This window comes from Blennius ocellaris (genome assembly GCF_963422515.1).
Source record: "Blennius ocellaris genome assembly, chromosome: 16".
NCBI classification, from domain to species: Eukaryota; Metazoa; Chordata; class Actinopteri; order Blenniiformes; family Blenniidae; genus Blennius; species Blennius ocellaris.
Window position 1 is genome coordinate 9,971,325 of NC_137665.1, and position 20,215 is coordinate 9,991,539.

The 20,215-nt window shown below is 41.7% G+C and overlaps 1 long non-coding RNA gene across 1 annotated transcript in view; it reads right to left on the reverse strand.

The window, feature by feature from the left end:
- The window catches only part of LOC308141442, a 51,113-nt gene that overhangs the window by 2,373 nt on the left and 28,525 nt on the right, over positions 1-20,215 (reverse strand). Inside the window, exons 2-3 of the long non-coding RNA XR_013936972.1 lie at positions 14,695-14,751; positions 153-217 (exon numbers count right to left, since the gene is read on the reverse strand). This is a non-coding gene — a long non-coding RNA (uncharacterized lncRNA). The remainder of the gene's footprint in view (positions 1-152; positions 218-14,694; positions 14,752-20,215) is intronic.

Sequence of the window (20,215 nt, forward strand, 5' to 3'; positions counted from 1 at the left end):
ACTCGTGAACAACCTGTGCTACCTGTTGGACCTGTGATTGTGCGCCACTTCATTTGTTTATAGCGACTGTCAGCATCCGTAATGCGACTGCATCGTGTGTGATCACGTATTCCACTGACTGAAGATCAAATGAAACCCAGAGCCATCCCTACCTGTTGAATCTCTTGGGATCATGTTTCCATTACTCAGCCGCTTCTCGGTGTTCACCAAAGATCATCTGAAAAAGATAAAGGATGGGGAAATAAAATGATTCAGAGAGAGGCTCATTTAAGGATGAACATTAAAGACAACCAAAACCCGGGAATCAAATTTAATCCAGTCCAGCGCTGCCCAAACTTGCAAAAACACACACTTTCTTTCAAATGAAGGAGCACATACTTTCTTGCTTGCAGGGATATGATAAGGTGAACAGGCATTGGTTTTGAGTTTCTGCATTCAGGTGGATCTTCAAGTATTAAAATTGAATCATTCATTCATAATCAACCTATTGCCTTTTCTGCTTTATTCTGCTTTGAGTTACATGGAGGTAAAGTTGGCTCTGACTATGGGTGAAGGGAGTATAGACCCTGGGCAGGTAAACGTTTATCTCAAATCCATGATTTTAGAATGTAGGAGAAAACCAGACTGCCAGCGGTAAACTCATACACAAGGAGAACACGCAAAATATACACAGTAATGTTTGTAGGTCTGGACTCCTGAGACAGTCTGACTGTGATGTGGGCATGCTAACCAGCAAACCTCTGTTTGGCCCTTCCTCATTCATTATACTGCATGTTAAAAACATTAAACTGGGACACTTGTTGGCTCTCATTTTGCATTTCATACACTTTGCTCAGATTGCATTTAGCTGAGTCTGGTCGCACTGAAAGGGAAAGATGTATTGCTCAAATCTCAAAGGGATAGATGAGAGATTTTTTGCGCAAATGTTAATAAACACTAAAAATATTATAAAAACATAATGGGCACACATTTCTTTTTTATTCTGTTGTTCCTGTAGATCAGAGAAGAGTCAGGTTGAGGGTGTAACTGATCAAAGCATATCCAAACACTCAACGTAGTAAAACATTTCTTTACAGGTGCACATGCCTCAAAGAGCTGTAATTAAAGGACCCTTTCCTCAGACTAATGCCAATATTTTTATAGAGATATAACCAACAGTCGGTGTCTTTTCATCGGATTCCTTATTTTTACAGTGGTCGCCATAGTGAGTTATTGCAACTTCGCGAGATTTGACATGAGATACCTTTACCACAACCTCAATGGGAACGTACCGTGGGTCCCCAACTCTGAGGGTAAAGATTAATCAGATGCACCTTGTCTTGCAGTAATCATCTTAAAAATGGAGACGGCATTTTATAGTTAAAAGAAAAAAGATGCAATGTGTGCACTGTTTGCAGATCATGGTATCTTTAAGGCTCAAATGTAGTTTCAGACGTTTTTGAGTGTTTTCCTAAAACATAAAAAAAAGGTAAACCCTGGATTGGGAACCTAACACAACCAACTCTTTTTTTTTTCTTTTTTTCAGCATAAATCTAAGGTTTCAGGGGAGCTCTGTAAAATCTGGCAGTTCAGGAGAATGGGGGTAGTTAAAACGGCCTTTTCGTTGTACCGCTTACATTTTATTTGGTGTGCTCATTTTACTTGTTCAGGTTAATAGGTTGAAGGGGCTTTGGATGAAGAACTTGCACATTTGTTTGAAATGCAAATATGTTGTGGACCAGAGCAACACTGTCCAGACCTGCAGCAGGTCAGATATCTCTTCAGAGGTGCTCTCCGCTGCTGAGTTTCACTGTTCCGGACCTGTTACCTTGACAACAAATGCACTGTTTCCGAGTGACACAAAGCCCAAACTAAAAACCTCCTTTCAGGTTGAAGGCTCCAAGAGTTGAGAGGAAAACAGCAATAACAGGACGGTGGGGAGAGAAACTGAATACTGGCAAATTGCTTCCCAGAGTTCCTGGAGGACATGGTAAAATGATTCTTTCTTTCCTCTCCCTTTTAAAATACCTTTCCCTGGCACCAGGCACCATAGGTAGTTTTGTGCTGGTCTCATTTCTTTTATGTCCTTTCTTATATTACTGTTTTTTCTAGCTATCATACTGTGCTAAGTGAGTTATCATGTACACCAGCAGGCTGGAGTTGCATGTGGCTAGGCTAAGCCTCCAGATGAGGTAATGTTTAGAAAGTTGGCGAGCCAGGAGAGGGGTTGGTCATGTCTTGATTAGCTCAGGGGTAGGGGCTCTCTCGAATATTGGACACCCCTTTGTGTGGTGAGATTACTACCTTATGAAAAACTGCCCCTGCTGACAAGCCTGTTGGGATCAGAGCTTCCTGCTCACCGCATCAACTGCTTATGAGCTCCCCACACAGAGGAGAGAAAACATGCAAACACCAAACACACACTCTTCAACTTCCCAGAGATGACAAGCATGAACTGAGATGAGCCATCATGGGTCACTCACAAGGTTTCTTCATGCCTTCATAAACAAGCTTGTACACCGACAACCAATAGCACACACTGTGGCGACAAACATGACCTCATGAAGCGTACCATCTTCCGCTTGTGCATGCCATGACCATAACTGATGACCCCAAAGTAGAAGAAAGAAACCTGCTTTTATTACCAATACCAGATGACACACACACACACACACACACGCACGCACGCACACTCGCACGCACGCACGCACGCACGCACGCACGCACGCACATTTGTGGATGCTCAGTTGCTTAAACTGTGGTTGTCTCCTCCGGCCAGTCTCCAATAAAAATCACATGATGGATCAGATCCGGCTCTAAATGGGAACAAAACAACACAGCATCTCAACCACAAAAAACATCAACAAACAATGTTTAAATGAAAAAAAAAGAAAAAATGAAGAGAGGATTCAGCAGCATGGCTTTAAGGGTATTTGAATCCAGCTGTCCCGTACAGAGAGCAAGGCTATAGGGTGATTTCAAGTACTTGATATAATTTCTGATGGTCCATTAGTTCAAAATAAAGCTCTGATTATAGGTAATGTGTAAACACAAAGTTGCAAACAAAAACCTGCATCAGGGTGTGTAGCAAAGCTTTACTTTTTCCAGATGTGTAATAGACTGTTAATTAGCAGGGGCCTAACTTCATGTAACCTTTCCCAAATAAATGGCATTGAAAAGCAAGGACAGCTAAGTAAGAACAGAAGGCTGGTTTGCTCTTCGACACCTCTCTCTTTCTACTGTATAAGAGTCTGCACAAACAAACACTCATATTTCTGCAGCGGGTGAACACAGAACACCTTGTAGGTGTATATATGCAGCCGTTCAAGCACACATGCATATATCGACACACATGCCCAGACCAGTCAGGGACACTGGCACAACCTTGCGCCAGCAGTCCTTTAAACCAGTCATGTGAAACGACCCGCTCCTTTCTGCAAATCAGATTACTTCTCCGAGCTGAGCTGAGGTCTGCAAGTCCACACACACACACACACACACACACACACACACACACACACACACACACACACACACACACACACACACACACACACACACACACACACACACACACACACACACACACACACACACACACACACACACACACACACACGCCTCTTTGTGAGAGTGTGCTAACTGCCACGGCTACATATTAACTTTACTTCCGTAAGTATAATGCATATATTGAGAATATCTTATGCATCGGGTATTTCTATAAGGCCATAGATTTCTTAAAATCCAAGAAAACAAAACAATTTATCTGTCAAGTAAAATCATAGACTTTCATGATAAGCCTCCTTTCAGCAGTGCTCAACTGCTGTTTGGCAGCTCAGCCTTGGAATGAGCACATGTGGAAACATGTTTATAGTGAGTTTGGCAGGAATGCAAATGATAGATGATTCACAAATGATTCAAATCCTATTCAGGTTACCAAGCGCCAGTGTATTAAAAACAGGAACATCACAGTAGTTACATCTGTTTAAATTACAGTCAAATATCCAAGGGTCAATGATTTTATTAAAAACAACCCTAATTATTCAATTGAATGATTGACTTAAACGTGAATGTGAGAATAAGTAGCACAGCAATTAAACACAGTGAGGAATAAAAATACTTGCAGACTACTGCAGTGTGAAGCACTTTGGATTCATGCACACATTTTTAACTTCAATGAGCAGACTTGCAGCGAACTGTTTGCCACAAAGCTTTTTGCTCCAGCTCTTTCAAGTCACAGTGTGAAAGAAGTTAGCTGGCTGGCTGCTGGAGGACTGCTTGGCCTAATGAAACCCATACAGCTGGAGGAAGTACAATCTGCCCCGAAAGGATCTATGCTAAGTCGCCACTCTGCTAATCAAAACCCCCTCAAACTACATCAGCAGGTCTCTCCGGCCTAACTCGACAACCAAATCTCGTCGTCGTTACAAAATTTAACAAGCTACAGGAATTACTTCACTATCGAGTCTGGAAAAACAATCAATGTGTTCATTGCAATAACAAGAATCCTTAACGGATGGGCTCTGAAGCTCATTGTTAGTGGCTGCTTTGCCCTTGCAGCCATAGAGGTCAGAGGGTGGGAAGTTATGGGTGGCAGGAAGCTGAGACGGTTGTGCCTACAATGGGGTGTCAGGACTCTGTCAGTCTGTCCAACTCAAGTTCAGCTCAAACGGGTCATTCTCTCTTCACAGTGACATCTGAGAAGAGCGGCAATGGAAGCAGGCAGCATGGAGAATGGAGGAGCAGAGGTACCGCGCCCTGGGTTAGATTGCACCGCGTGCTCAGATAAGACGACAGGAAAGGGCAGATTGTAGCAGGGGAACTTGGGAAGCTGGCTGGGGCTACTGTTACTCCAGGAAGACCTCACTCATCCCCGAGAGATCACCTGCCACACCTGCAGAGAGGCTAACATCTGATTCATTCACAGTGTCACCAGCCGGGTAGGGAAATGACCACTATTTACAACTTTTGAAAACAATATAGCTGCTTTACTTTTCCTAGCGAATACATGTACCCATGTCGATGAGCAGAGTTATTCATTAAAATGTTGGCTCATAAAAAAAAAAGCAGAATAAGTGGTGTTGACAAGACGTGGATCTCTACCCTTCAATCGGCTGAATTCAAAACAGATGTGTGCCCAGTTGGCAAACCGGTAGTTTCAAGGATTACAATTGGAATTGCCATTACCAGACCAAACATGCACTCGTGCTGATGTTGAGCACGTGACATATTGCTTTTAATTGGTGTGTGTTGATGCCAATACCATGGTACTGGGTCCGATGCTGCTTGCAGGAACTTGTAAAAGTATTCGATTTATCACAGTCTATACCCAAAGCTCAACACCAACCAACATCAAGCTCTCCAAAGAGGATCTAATCAGAGCAGCTGCTGTGGAGAGTGTTTAAGATAAACAGCAGTGACAAAAGGAAAGCGGGTGGTGAAATTATACATAAGGCTTGTGCTGATGCTGGTTGGACACTAAGTTCAAGCAAAGTGGTATACATGCCACAGCAACAGTTGTACCAAATGTGTAGCTGATTCTTAAGTCACACCAGGAACAGCTGCTCTGCTGCACTCAATACAATTCTACATGATGCTCATATTTCGACAAGAAGCAGCTCAGTGCAGACATCAAGCTTCCCACAGAAAAGGAATGGTACTTTTTTGAAATAAATTATCATGTGGACAGATCATACGTCACTTCATTCATTAAACATTACATCATACGTGGCGGCAATATACCGGAAATAAAAGGCATGAAAACAATTTGACAGGGTAAAATTGAGTGAAGCATGTGGCGATGTTTGTGGAAAACAATTTAAATGTTTGTCAGGCACAAACATTTATTAGTCAGTAAATTAACAGAATCTAATGGAAATAACATATTTTTAACCCTTTAAGTAATGTAAAGTACAGGGATTCTATCACTTGGTCTTGCAGAGAATCTCAAAACAAATCTAGCATTTATTTTTCAGTTTCATTTTTCTTTGAACTTTTAATAGCCGGGCTGAATATGTACTGCTGGTGTCTGGTTATCTTAAATGCCAATACACACATTTTTCAACCACATGATTAAGACTACATGTTACATATATTTGCAATGTCATCATGAGTAGTTGTAATTCCAGCTTAACATTTCATTTTATGAGTCCTCGCTGTCGTCAGATAAATCTTGAATCTGACGTATGATTATAGGTCTCCTCCATTATATGTGACAAGGTGAAATAAATAGTAACCCCATACACAGGAAGGTCCTCCACTCTATTTATTCTCCTTTCACTGCACAATGCAAATGTTCTCAATTTGCTCTTTTTGTACTCTTGCAAGAAATTCAAAATGAGGCGTAAAAAGAGTAAACATTTTAAAAAGTGATGAAGTCTAAAATTCTTGCAAGTTAGCTTTTCAGGAAAGCGTCTTTAGACGTAGTTATCTGCTGTATCTTCTTTGTGTTGCTAATCAGCCAACCAAAAGAAGCTATGTGGGGTCTGGTGACTTGGTAATCTGCCAATACTGGTGACATTTAGTGTATATGAGCTGAACATTTTGTCAAGTCATGCAAAAAACTGGCAATCAAAACATTTGGGAAATCAAAGTGCAGCAAACTAACTAAACTACCTTAAAAGGCATAGAATACACACACACAAAGAAGCAAACATGCACATAGCAGTAAAATTAAACCACAATGTACTATCTTCATCTGCAGTACACTTCCTGCCCTAAAGGTTGACATATGGCTACTTGTTCTTCTTTTACATCACTGTACTTTGCTTTTCTCCGTTCCTGCACATAAACAACCTTCTGACCCCTGATACAGGCACCAGTTTGGTGGTAAGAGGCTTTGACGAGTTGCAAATCGGCAGAAATATACTACAAACATCTGGAAATGTCCCACATGGTAGCTTATGTTAGATTTTGTCATTTTATCTTACCAAGAATCTAAATGTGTAATTTATGGCGGCATGTGCTGTCCCACTTTTCCAATGGACATTTTAGAACAACAGGCCTCAATCAAATAGCTCTTTAACAAGACATTAGATGACCCAGCCTCCTCCTCCATGGAACCCACTGTGGAAAAAAAAAAAAAAAAAAAAGCTACTTTGGGTGTCAGCTTTTACAATGTGTGAAGTGAGGACAGGGTTTTATCCAGAAGTAACAGTGGTGATGAATTGTCTTAAGTTAAATTAAAATGTTACCAAATCATCTTCTGTCACCTCTTTTGTGTTGTAGATGTAGTGACCAGGAGTGGTCACCGGAGCTGTGAAATGTTGGTTTTAGAGTGAAAGTAAACAGCCTCTTCCATGGTGGGCCTGTGCCCTACACAGAGTAAGCACATGTTTCCCATTGTGGTTAAAAGGGAAGGGGATTAAAGTGTTGTGCGGCCGGAGCCACAGCTATACACCCCATGGTGGGATCACAGTGCTCTCAGGTCTTTGAGTACTGCTGATGCAGCCCGGCTGGAAGTGGCTGGTGTGTGGAGAGAAGCTCTGGACTGGTCAGGGTTCTCTAGAGCCCAAATTTGAGGCTACCATGTTGAAAGACCTGCCTGGAGGAGGCAGTCGGACACTCGCACAAACACACACTTGGCACAGATTATTCAAAGGTGTTGAAATGGAGCGGATTTTGCTTTCAGAGGCCCAATCCAGTTCCAATGACAAAGAGATCACCTTTAAAACTCACAAAAACAGAAACAGGAGTGCAGAAAGAAAATGATGGAGGGTAAGTAGTAAAAGATGGTCTTGGCTGGAAGCTGTGATATGCCAGGTTTTCACCCCTGGGCTTCAGGGTCAAATAGGCCACAGTCAGGTACCACAGGGGAGAGTTAAAGCAGGAGACTGTGACTGTGCAGCCAATTAAAGGACACTTTAAAAGGCCAACAGTGCAAGGGACATTAAAGAAGATATGCATAGTGGAGCATATCTGCACTTACCAAAAACTGCCAATTAACCAACGCCCCATGAAGCTCAACTGTGACTGTTTCAGCTGAAGGGCTCACATGTGCACCAGGCCAAACAGACTTTCTGTGCAGTTAGAAAAGGATTGGAAAGGGAGGGTTGGACATTCATTTGTCAGTCGCTCTAAACATCCGTTTCTTTACCAAGTGGTTTGAGGGAAGTCATGTTGAAGGTTTGCTGAACTTCAATTGAGACAAAAAGGATCAAACTTAAGACTTGAGATTTTTGACTTAATAGAATATATTTTTCAAAGCCTTCCTTATTCATAGAACGTGAGAATCACTACGTGTTAAAATGCTAAATCAAGACTTGCATGTATAGTTTCAACTGGATTCGGGTGTTTTAAATACCATGAAACGTGACCTGGCTTTGACAAAAATGCTGGTACACTTTCTCCATCCAGCAAAATGGGACAAGTTCAAGTTGTGAATTCCAGAAAATTATGAACCATCATTCTTCACCTTTTGGCCTCCGAATCCACACACATAAACAGAGATAATTGCATGCTACACATGTGTCATTCTTTCAGCGCTGGTGTATCTGCTCCTGTGTATGTTTATGGGAGAAGCCGGAGTGGGGGGATTGTATGCAGGGTCTTTGTGCAGATTTGGAGAACTTTCTCTCCCGCAAAAACATAGTGCGGGTGAAAGGGTTCGGCATGTTAATGAGCATGAGAATGGTCGTGTTTTGAAACTGGAAACAGATTTATGTAGTGTTCGGGATCAGCTTTATAAAGGTCACACCGAACAAGTTAGCTCCACTCAGAAAACCTTGCTCCGTCCCTAGTCCAGGTGACTCTGGGCCAATAGTTTCACGACACTGAGTCGACACTTAACCGCTGACCACTTTCCCTTCTTTCATGACATCAGTAATTTCCGATTTCAGTGACGCCACAGTGACATTCAGTTACTTTGATTAATCGGTTCCTCCAGGGCTTTTGGAGCATTTCCTAAAAAACTGAATGACTAAGAAAAAAACAAAAACTTGTTTCTGGAGCCTTGAACTGTGGGATCCAAACACTACTTCAGATTCAGCATGACCACAAAGCAAGATGATTTGGTGTGGGATAAAATATCTGCCACAGTAAAGTTTTCCTGTTGACCCTGATCACAGCATTAAATGGGATTGAGTTGGAGGGGATAACTTTCAATCTCCGTTGATTACAAATATCCTTCAGCAACACACGGGAAACACTTAAAGACACACTCAGGCCCTGGTGCGCAGGCTGAGAAATACTGGCCAGCATACACATGTGTTCACATGTCGTCCCTGCACTCCTTAATCAATCATGCTGAACTCCTCATGTAAATGTCAGGGACTTCAACGATGGAAAAAGGTACGATGAGGAACACATGTAATCCATCTAATCCGGCCAAGGATTAGGAGCAGGCAAATATCACCAATAATAAACAAATGACGAACATTCTCGGTCTGTGTGGTTACAAGCTGCAGGGTTCCAGCTTCAACCCAGCAGGGTCTGGATCCAATCCCTACTGTTTATCAGTGCAAGTAAAAGTGGCCACTTGTCAAACCTCCTTGGTAAACACTTGGGGGACATACTGAGAATGGCTAACAGAGCAGTCCAACAAAGTCACCCTCCCACTGTGATTTGCATCGTAGACCTCAAAGACCATAGTCTGATTTTCTGGCCTGGTTGTTACCACGGCATTATCCACCACGTCTTTACCTTCATATCAGCTACAATATGTTCGTGGTATCAATTTGAGTTCATCTGAACCATTGAAAAACATATACATCATAGTTTCTTAAATGATACTGAGACAGGCACAGGTAATACAAGAAAACAGTAAAATAAAGTATTATAGGTCCTCAAAGTGTGTGAGGATGAGCCACCCCCCTCACAGAGCTTAACCACATTGCACCCCTGAATATATTGGTACACAAGCTTTGTCTTACACCAAGTAGTACTCTTTTGCCAAACACCTGACTATTTTTTTGTTTTTGACTTCTAGGTTATTTTTCTTAATGGCTGTAGAGATCAATAAGCAACAGAAAGCAGAACTGTGCTCATATTAGTTAGACCGGTTAAATCCAAATTCAAGTATTAAGAAATACTTGAATTTCCCAGAGAATCTAGTTTCTGTACCCTCCCACCACTTTCCCCCCCGTGCTTGACCCATCCCCACTTTGACTTCTGTTCATATACACATTATGTCTTTGTGGCAGTGCGGTGGTGCAGTGGTTAGTGCTCTTGCCTCATATTGAGAAAGCATGGGTTCAAATATTGGCAATGTGTAGTTTGCATGTTTGCTCCGTGTGTCCATTTTCCTCCCATGGTCCCCCCCAAAAAACATGTATGCGAGGGTAATTGGTGACCCCAAATTGCCAGTTGGTGTGAATGTGAGTGTGTGTGGTTGTCTGTCTCAGAGTGTTTGTCCTGTGGTGGACTGGTGACCTGTTCAGGTTGTTCAGCCCGTGCTTAGCTCTGGCACCCAGTGAACCTGCACAAGTTTAAGTGGTATAGAATATGGACAGATGGCAGTGTGGTAGTTGAATATTGCTTAAGACAACAATCAAAAAAGTGTTGGTCAGTTTGTTCAGTGAGTTAATTAAAAAAAAAGCAGCTGTGGCTGCAAGTAGAGTTTTATGACCGAAGTAAATAGGAGAGAAGCAGCAAAGCAGCATACCTGCTGAGCATTATTGACAAAATATTGATTTCTTGTCTCGGCGTCACCATGGAGGTTAGTGCAAAGGAATGTTTGACAGATAATGTAATGGACCATAAATTCCTTTCAGTAATAACAGGGTTGGTTGATAGTACTGTGTGATGAAACTGAGATCAAAGGTAAAGCAGTGACAGCGGGTTGTAATACAGTCCGGTCACTTTAAAACAATACATGAGAGAAGAGAGCAAAAAATCACCTGCTGGAAATGTGGATCAAGTAACTTATCTCTTGTTATACCAGTTCTTTACTTGGGTGAACATTCAGAAGCCCTAAGCTCACTCTAAGGGTGTGTATCTTTGCGAGTGTGCAAAGACATTTTTCCTTCACTCTAATAAATCTATTTTGTTTTGGTCCACTGCTCAGATTTGAGGCGAAAAAGCGCCGAAAAGGCAACGATTTGCCTTCTCAGCCAGTTTCAACCACAGTGCTTTACCTGCTGAGCTCAGAGACTCACCAGACGTGAGGGACTCTTGCTTTAACCCTGTCCCCAAGCATGTCCCTGGCCAGCACAAAAGCCATCTGGGGTGCGGCTGAGGGCTTAAGCAACAAAATAACTCTTTCAAGCTGAACTCTGCATGGTTCTGACTGCAGGGCGTTGAGGTCGCCAAAACCCAGAGTCTGACTGGACCTCCTCCTCCTCCATCCATCTAATCCTGGCCTACATGACTGACTCTGACTGAAAGCCCCACACGTCATAGGTGGGAGCTGAAGCACTGTCACATTCAAAAAAGACCACCTGCTCATCAAACTAAATTGCATCTACTGAAAGCAATGGGAAATGGAGAGAATGAAAAAGAGGGAAGTGAGTGAAAAACAGGGATAAAATAAAAGGGGAAAACAAGTCACCAGTCTCCCTCTGTGATCCTGGCAGACAAAAGAACAAATTGCATTTCTGAGTCATGCCACCGAGGGTCAAAATTGGCATAGGCTCCCACTCAACGCTGTTTGTATGTGAGCATGCTGATATAGGTTCTATCAGTTCCCACAAGAGCGTCGGAGAGGTGCACGGACCTGCTTTTCAGCCTTTCATCTTGGTCCCTTTTGTATTCCGCTGTGTCTGTTGTCTCTCTCCTCTATTGGGTAGAATTGACTGTTATTATTCCAAACAGCATTATCTTTATTAATGCCACAGGTCTTTGGACTGTGCACTCCCCTGGAGCCGAGTCTGGACATAGCTGCAACCAATCTCCCTAGATAAAAGCTCAGTGGAGAGCTGTATGTAAGCCAGACAGCTCGGACAGGCCTTCATCCTTATTCACAGAGAGAGGAACAATCCCGGCAAAGATGAAGATATGACTTTAATCTTCGCACTTTGAGTCAGATGGAAACATTTGAACTGAGAGCAGGTCTCGAGAAGGCTAGCAGCAAGTCAGAACAAAAAAATTGTTTTTTGGAATAATTTTTTTTAAAGCACAGGAACAAAGATTTTTGTTTGAAAAACAATGAAAACTGAAGAAAAAAAAAGTGTTTGGACTTAGAAAACCATGTGTTCTACAGATAGTTAATTATGAATGTAATGTTAGTGGCTCATATGTGTTTGGAGCCGAGGCCATTTCCCAAGGGCAGCCATGCATGACGAGTTATTTTAAAGGTGGTGTGGAGAGCTGACGTGTGGCCAGGGCAGGGCAGCGGCTGGGGTCTCGGCTTAGTGCCTCAAGCCCCTCGCTCCACTGAGGCACACAGCATCAGCTCCCGGCCAGAGCCCGGACACTGATTTATGGGATAGGGGGATTACCATCAAACCAGCCATGAGGACCACCCAGATGGTGGCACAGGACGACAGCCGCAAAAACACACACAGGGCAGAAATGCACAAAAATGCAAATATATATCACTAATATGCACATTTTAACAATGATTCAATCAAAAATGCACCAAATGATAATTAATGACACCCGCAAATGTAAAAACCTTCATGTAATATGGTAGAGTAAAACTATGTAAAAATAAACAAACATGAAGATTGGCTCATGTAATAGCTTTGATAACCACTCAAGTGCAGTAGGATGCATTACTGTAGTTTGCTTAGTGCATGAGCTAGCTTTGCTCATCAGTGTTTACCTCCACGTGCAGCATCTCCATTTCCAAAAGTGATTCTGCTCCACCATACCATTCATCACAGTTTTTTTCTACTTCTCACACATTTTAAGAAAGCAAGCATAAATGCGAAACACAACATATAGTTTACAAATGAAATGCAGAAGTGTGTCATTTCTCTCAAATGGATGACGTGTAACTGGATCAGATCTCATATATGATTCTGATAATGCTTTCGCACTTCTTCCTCTGATAATTGACAAAGTCCAGAGTAAAACGAAAGAAAGAAAGAAATGGAGAAAAGCACATATTTCTCACTTGCCAAGGCATAACACAACTCAAACTCAAGGCACCAGCTGAACAATAAGAGTCAATGACAAATCGGACGTGGTGCATTCCTTGGACAAACACTGATCTCATAAAGGCAGACAGGTAGGCAAACACTCACCTGCCCTAAGCTAATAACACATGTGGAGGCAAACGGGCAAACATACACATACGAGCAAACACATATGCTTGTCCATTGATTTGCTGCGACAATGTTAAGAATTTGACTGAAGAAAATTATGTCAGTGTCACAGTTGCTTTAGATTGCTGCAGGAAGCAGACCAATTAATTTAAGCTCAAATTGTATCATTCCAAAGATGAATGTAAAATGCAAAAAAATTAATTCCAAAAAATCATTGTCTGCCCTGCAGTATTGCAGAGCTCTGTGATGAGAGGAATAGTATACAGTCTGTATACAAACCTGATCTGTTCAGTACTTCTCTATGCTATGATTAAGATAATCTGTAAACAGAAAATATGTTGAGACCAACCATAACAATGGCTCAAGGAAAAGGATTTAAGGTGTTCACAGAGTATATATATCATAATATATTGCACATTTCAAATGGCATTTTTAATCTAATATCCTAAAATATATAGCCGTGTCATAAATTTCACTTGTATGTGTTCACTTCTGATAATGTGTAAAATGTCTGCATGAATATGTATGAAGATTTCCTACCAAACAAATGACAGAAATTTGATCTGGACAGAAATTCACAACTCCAAAGACGGTACCACTCCACTCAAAACTTCCTGACCATGTGACTCCCCCCAGCTGCTTTGTGATTGGACGCACACAGAGGTGGAGAGGCTGAAGAGGAGAGGAAGCGTAGGAGCTGACTGGCAGCGGACACATGAGGGGAAAAAAAATTCCTGCCCGATCACCATGGAGATGAGTCAACAGCAGGTCGAGGGAGAGCAAAGAGGGCCGGAGCAAGGGGGGGGGCGCTTAGGGGCAATGGTTGACCTGCTGTAGTTAACAATTCATCCCCGTATCCGGCTCCCAAATGATTGGGCAAACATGGAGTGCTGCAGAGGCAAAAGGGCCCCGAGGGACTGAGAGAGGGGCATCACCCTGGGGTGACACAGTGACAGGCTGGTTGAGGGTGGAATAGTTAAAGGAGGGCGCTATGGGCTCCCTGTGAGGGAGGGGGCCTGATGGGACGTGACAGTGGCTCAGCAAAGAGCGCTGCTGGCTACAGTACAATACAAAACCGTATTGATGGTTGTGCCCTTGCGGAGCAGTGTAATTAGATGATTTGTGTTAGAAAAAACATTTTGGGGATGATAACAATGTTTAGAGTACGCCACAACAAAGATTGCCAAGTAAATTACGTTCAAATTCTTCATGTTAAGCTAAACAGTTAACAACATTTGGCTACCCGTTGTGCCACCAGTAAAAGTAGGACTTGCGTCAGTTTTATAAGCCTGAACCACAGTAACACTATAAGTCTCTGGCACACATTCACTTTGTTACAGAAAGCTTTGCACATCTGGCTGAGCCACAGAAGCTGCAAACTAAAACACTGCTGAACACAGAAGCTGGGGAAAAGACATACTTTGACCTTGAGGCAATTAAGCTGGCCTAATAGGGATACGTGGTTCAAAATATGTTCTATAAAGCAAAGATTAACAGCTGAGTTTTAACACTGAAACAAAATAAACACACTCAGATGATTTGAGTATCTTTAGTGAAAGCACACACTCACCACAGGATCCCTGAGAAGCAGTTAAATGTTGGCATCTTATCCCAAGAATTTGGTTCACTGTGGAAAAAAAAAAAAAAAAAAAAAAGACAACGTCACTTCACATGCCGTTTACACACCCCGTATTAATAAAATCCCACCTAATCCTTCACTCCCCACTTATTTATTTATTCAAATGAAGTGTTAAAAATGTATAAGAAACAAAGATTTCAGCACCAGGTACCGAAGCACGTGCCTCTGTTAGGAGGAGCAGGGTGCGATCCGAAATGATTCAGAGGTAAAAAATAACAGATGAGCTAAGGGTGGGTCTCATCACTGTCACATCATACAGAAGAACCACAAAGCTTCAATACTGTACTTATATTAGACCAGACTTTACGCACTGTTCAGTCAGCAGAAGTGCTCATATGTAACTTTATGCACTGTCACAGCTCGGTTTCCTCTCCCCAGAACCAAAACCAAATCCAATTATCCAATTGGCCGTCCAACTTTGAAGGGGTTGAAAATGCCACCATCACAACGGACCTTTCACTGGGCAGTAGCGTGAGGTGGGTGTGTAAGCAGAGAGGGCCTTTCACTGGTTCTGAGTTTCTTACTCACGTCAGAGCAAAGTGCTTTCATAAATATTCCTGAAGCATGCCCATTCTTCAGAGGGAATTAAGATCCTCGCAATAATAATCCACCCAACAAATCTAATAAATGAAAAACAGAACTTTAACAGTGTGTCTGTCGGGGGGGAAAAAGAAACAAGAGAAAGGAACAAAAACAAGGGGAAAAAGTATGATTATAATAAAAATAGCAGATGTTAAGAGTCACTTCTCGAAAGGTGTGTCATTCAGGGAGTTTGGGACACAGTTTTGGCGGCGGCAGAGTTCTAAATTTAGCTTATTTACTAAAATAAAAAGTGAGTTCAGTCTCTGGCACAGAAAGTCTCTCCTCCCCATTCATGACCTCAGTGGTGCAGCCGGCGTCACTCGTGACGAAACACTAACCATATAAAACAACAAAAAAAGACCTCCTCAAATACTGAGTACATAAGGAAACAGCCACAATTTAAGGTTTCCAGTAAATGATCTTGTTAAGGAAATCCAGCTCCAAAACAACAGATAAAAATAGATTTTTTTTGCCTTCTAAAATTAGAAAAGCCAGTTTGAAGGATCTTTTACAAAACACGACAGAAAGCAGTTTCTAGTTAGATACTCAGAATTCAGAAACAAAAAGTTAAAGGCCTTTTTCTGTTTCAGATTGCACATATTTTACTGTGAGTAGAAGATGAACATGATAAATGCACGACATTACTCGGTGAGAAAGAAGAAGTTATAAATACTACAATAACTTAATTAGTCAGTATTTAATGGTCTTTTATTTCCAAGCATTTACGGTAATTTAAGTCATACTTAAGTGCAAATCAATATTCAGTTTAAAAACTTTGTAAGTCTGAAAAATGTGCTTTTAAACATAAAACTTATGTACAGATAAAATCAATTAAATGCCAACTTTTGAGAAAGCAATAACACAGCCAAGGCATTCTTTCTAGTCAGTTCAGCATGGAAAAAACCCCAAAAACATATGGAGAAAAGCACCGCACAGATATAATAGGTTTCCAAACATATAGTATTTTATATTAGGGGTTTTTTATTTTTGCAAATGATACTGTACATTATAGAACACTGGTGATCAATAGCTAGTCAATCTTTCTTAGAAACCATTGAGAAATTCATCCATTTTAGAGAATTTGCAACTGAAAATTGTGAAATGTGTGATTCCAAGCTTTTTAGCCTACTTTATCATGTGAAAATGGCACATAAAACACTGTGTTTAAACTATTGAAATATCGTTAGATAACACTCTGGGGTGTGGCCTTTTTCATTAAAAAGGGCTAGTCCTAAAATGTCAGGGTCATTACTGTATCTATATATGCTGGTGATGAGCCTGTGTGTGGTACACTGGGGAAGATGCCCCCCGGGCTGAACTGAGGACTAAGTGAAGCAGAAGTCCCATCTAAGCTCGAAAGCATGCGAGTGTCAGGCCTGTAACTAAAACACAGGCATAAACACAGGCGATGTTAGGGATTACACCCTGCAATAGTGCCGCAGGAAATGGCAGACAGTGCAGGTGTAACCATCGCCGCCGATGCATTCTTCCCCGTCTCCATTCAGCCAGCGGAGGTCTGACTGACAGCTCGTCATCCGCTCTCGCGGGCTGTGTGAAACTTGTGTAAACATATGCAGGCGTTGGTGTGTTTGTGTGTGGGGCAATGCGGACACACACACAATTGTGATGGCCTAATGTGTCAAAAAAAGCCTTGCAGCACAGTACTGCACATTCCTTCAAACACTGTATAATCTTTCCTTCGAGAAATCCCTGAGTTTTCACGTCTCATTTTTCCTTGAGAGTTAAATCTGACCTCACACCTACATTTTCGAAATCCTCCTCAAAGTACACCTGCTCCGACTATCTTTTTGCCAAACATTTTAAACTTTATATGTTGATTCCATCTGCAGGATAGCTTAAAAACTCTATATGTATTGAGCATAAAGAACAACTTGTCGTGAGCACTGCAAATAGGGAAGAGTTGGAGAGTAGATTTCCTCAGTAAACAGCACCCTCTAGAGCAGCGCTCCACTTTCAGTTGTGGATTTGATTCTTCATCCAAACTACCTTCTTTATGAATAAATAATCAGCTGTAACTTATCTGAAATGCAAAGAAACTTGTTGAATTTTTAAATATGGGTTTACAGTTGTTTCTTGTCCTGCAATGACAGTCTTGCATGCTTGCTTATCATCTTCAGCAGCCATATTACAGGGTTGAGGTGAGCCATTCATTTTCCCAACACGAGTCGATAATGAGGCAAGGTGTTATTAGGATGTTTGCTTTAATCGTGTACAGGGTTATTAACTGTGGTTTACGGTACACAGGAGAGATTAAGGTAGGCCATGCATGGGGGAGAAAGAGCTGAGCAGGCCAACGGTAAGCCAGCCGCTCGCAGGCGGGCAGAGAAATATGAGCGCACAGTAGGACATGCAACCCTGGCAAGACAAACCATCCCCCCCCCCTCTTTTTTCTATCTCCCCCGTCTTACTTCTGCTCTCTGTTCAAATCATGTTACACAACCACTGAAGAATGCCTTGTGTATATGAGACAGATTTAAAACAAGCGGAAAAGAGGAATAAAGAGCGAGACCGTACAGGGATCTATAGAAGCAGGAGGTGTTGTTTGGTTCTTTTATGTTTGTAGAAAAGAAAAGAAAAAAAAAACCATGGCAGAGAGCTTGGCTGTATTGTGGAGGAATACTGCAGCGACACACAAGTCCAGACACATACACACCTAACTGCTTTGCGCAGGCTTATATAAACTAAATCGGCCCAAGACACAGCGGCTTGTGCACTAACTGGGGATCGCTACACGTTTCCTTTAGATTTTTCCATGCCATTAATAAAAATAGACCTTGCACTGTTTCATTACATTTTGTTGGAATTAAGGGAGCACTTGAAAATCCATCATTTTATGAGCGTTCAAACTTTCCCACAGAATTTGCACTATTTTTCCGTACATTTGACCCGTGCACATTAAAGTAGCACTCAATTAGGTTGGCGCAAGTAGATAAAACTGGGCACCTCATGTGCTGGTTGAATATGAAATTCAGCAAAGAATAGTGTTGAAAACGGCTATACTTCCTTGCACGAGGATGATTAAACACCATTCATGCATGCATTGATGTTTAGACATGATAGTAAAGCCAGCTGTGAACCCACTCGATTGACATTACTTTCCACTGAAATGCTACTTGATATGAAGCAAAACCTGGATTTTTAGCTTGCATTAACATAATTTGTGCCTTTGTTGCTTCATTTTTTTTTTCAGTTGCACATCAAACAAAAAATGGAGCAAACATTTCACACATCCTTTTGCACGGCGTTGGTAAAAGGTGTGTTTGTGTGTGTGTGTGTGTGTGTGTGTGTGTGTGTTTGCCAGTGTGTACACCAAGTTAGCAGAAGGTCAGAGTGGTGAAGTATTAGAGCGGTGTTTGCTCTCTTCCATGTACTCTTGGGGACCAGCCTGTTTGAGAGTTTGAACAGTGACGTGTGAAACCCGTAAAAACAGGACGTAGTGCGACTTTGTTTGCTCAAGAACACCCAAAGAATGGACGGCCATTACAAAACAAATCTCTCCGCCTGCATTCCTCCCGTCCATCAAATCCTACCTGTTGAACAAGATGTGACACAGAGCGGAAAAGGTAGTTGGTAAGAAGAGCCACTTCGGGGCGAGATGACTTGCAATCTGTAAAAAAGCTGTCGGTTCTCTGACCTTCATGCCTGACCCATGGAAAGAGCCACAGCTCTCGTACACAGGCTCATATTGCAGTTTGCAAACAAATCCAGTTTCACCCATTGATATCAAATATAATATCTAAATCTGAGATGTTTTTGACGACCACAACACATGTTTTTTTCATTTCAGGAAATATGTATTTTACAACTTGTAATTCCCTACTGTAATTAAAAAGTAATTACATCTGAAATAATGTTCAACTGTGGTTGAAATTGTTTTCCTATTTTCATAGCCTGGGAAACCAACAGAGAATTATTTATTGGATATTGGTCATTGGGATATAAGGATGAATTAATGTAACCCGCAGGTCATGAGTTGCCCATGCCTGATCTGTATGTGATATTTATATAGCTGAAGCAATTAGAAAGAGCAGTATTTAAACTTGTATCTACAATTCTGTTGTTGTTTTAGTCTTTTACTGACAAAAATCCATCATAAAGCTGGATACTACTTTAGTTTGTTGTATTCATAGCATTACAAATAAGACAATATGGGGTTTGAATGTAGACAAACTAAATAAATACAAATTCAGTGACAACCTCGGGCTACAGGAAACTGATTCCACTTATTTAAATGAAATGACACTCATACAAAATAAATTATTATATTTATATAATTATGAATGCCATTGAGAGCTTTTATTTTATTTAGTTATCCACATTTTCCATGAACGCTGTCATAACATCAACTATATTGTAATGACCCGTTATTCCAGTTAAACACTTTCTTATTTTATAAACACTGAGAGCAACAGACTATATAATAATCTAAGGATTTTTTTTGTCCAATTGTTGCCATAAAAGTGCTTCAATCGAGCAGATGGCCGACCTACTCTTATGCAACGTGATTGAAATCGGGAAAACAAACGAATAGTAAAGCTGGAGGTTGACACTGGGTGGAAATAAACTTGAAGAGAAAAAGAGGAGAGAGGCACCCTGCCCTCCCCATGCAGCCATCATCCTCGTATCAGAGGAGCCACTGCGAGAACTGGATGTGATTTGTATGTGTGTTTTTGAAGAGGGGTGCTCATAAACAGCCATGAAAGGGGCCCCTCTATTCAGCCCGCCAGCCGAGATGCGCTTCACTGGGCCAGCCTTTTGTTTCGCCCTGTTCACAAAACCTTAAGCAAAGAAAAAAAACGGGGAGGGGGGGGGGGGGGTGGTTGATTCTCTCGATCTGTGCATGCCCAAA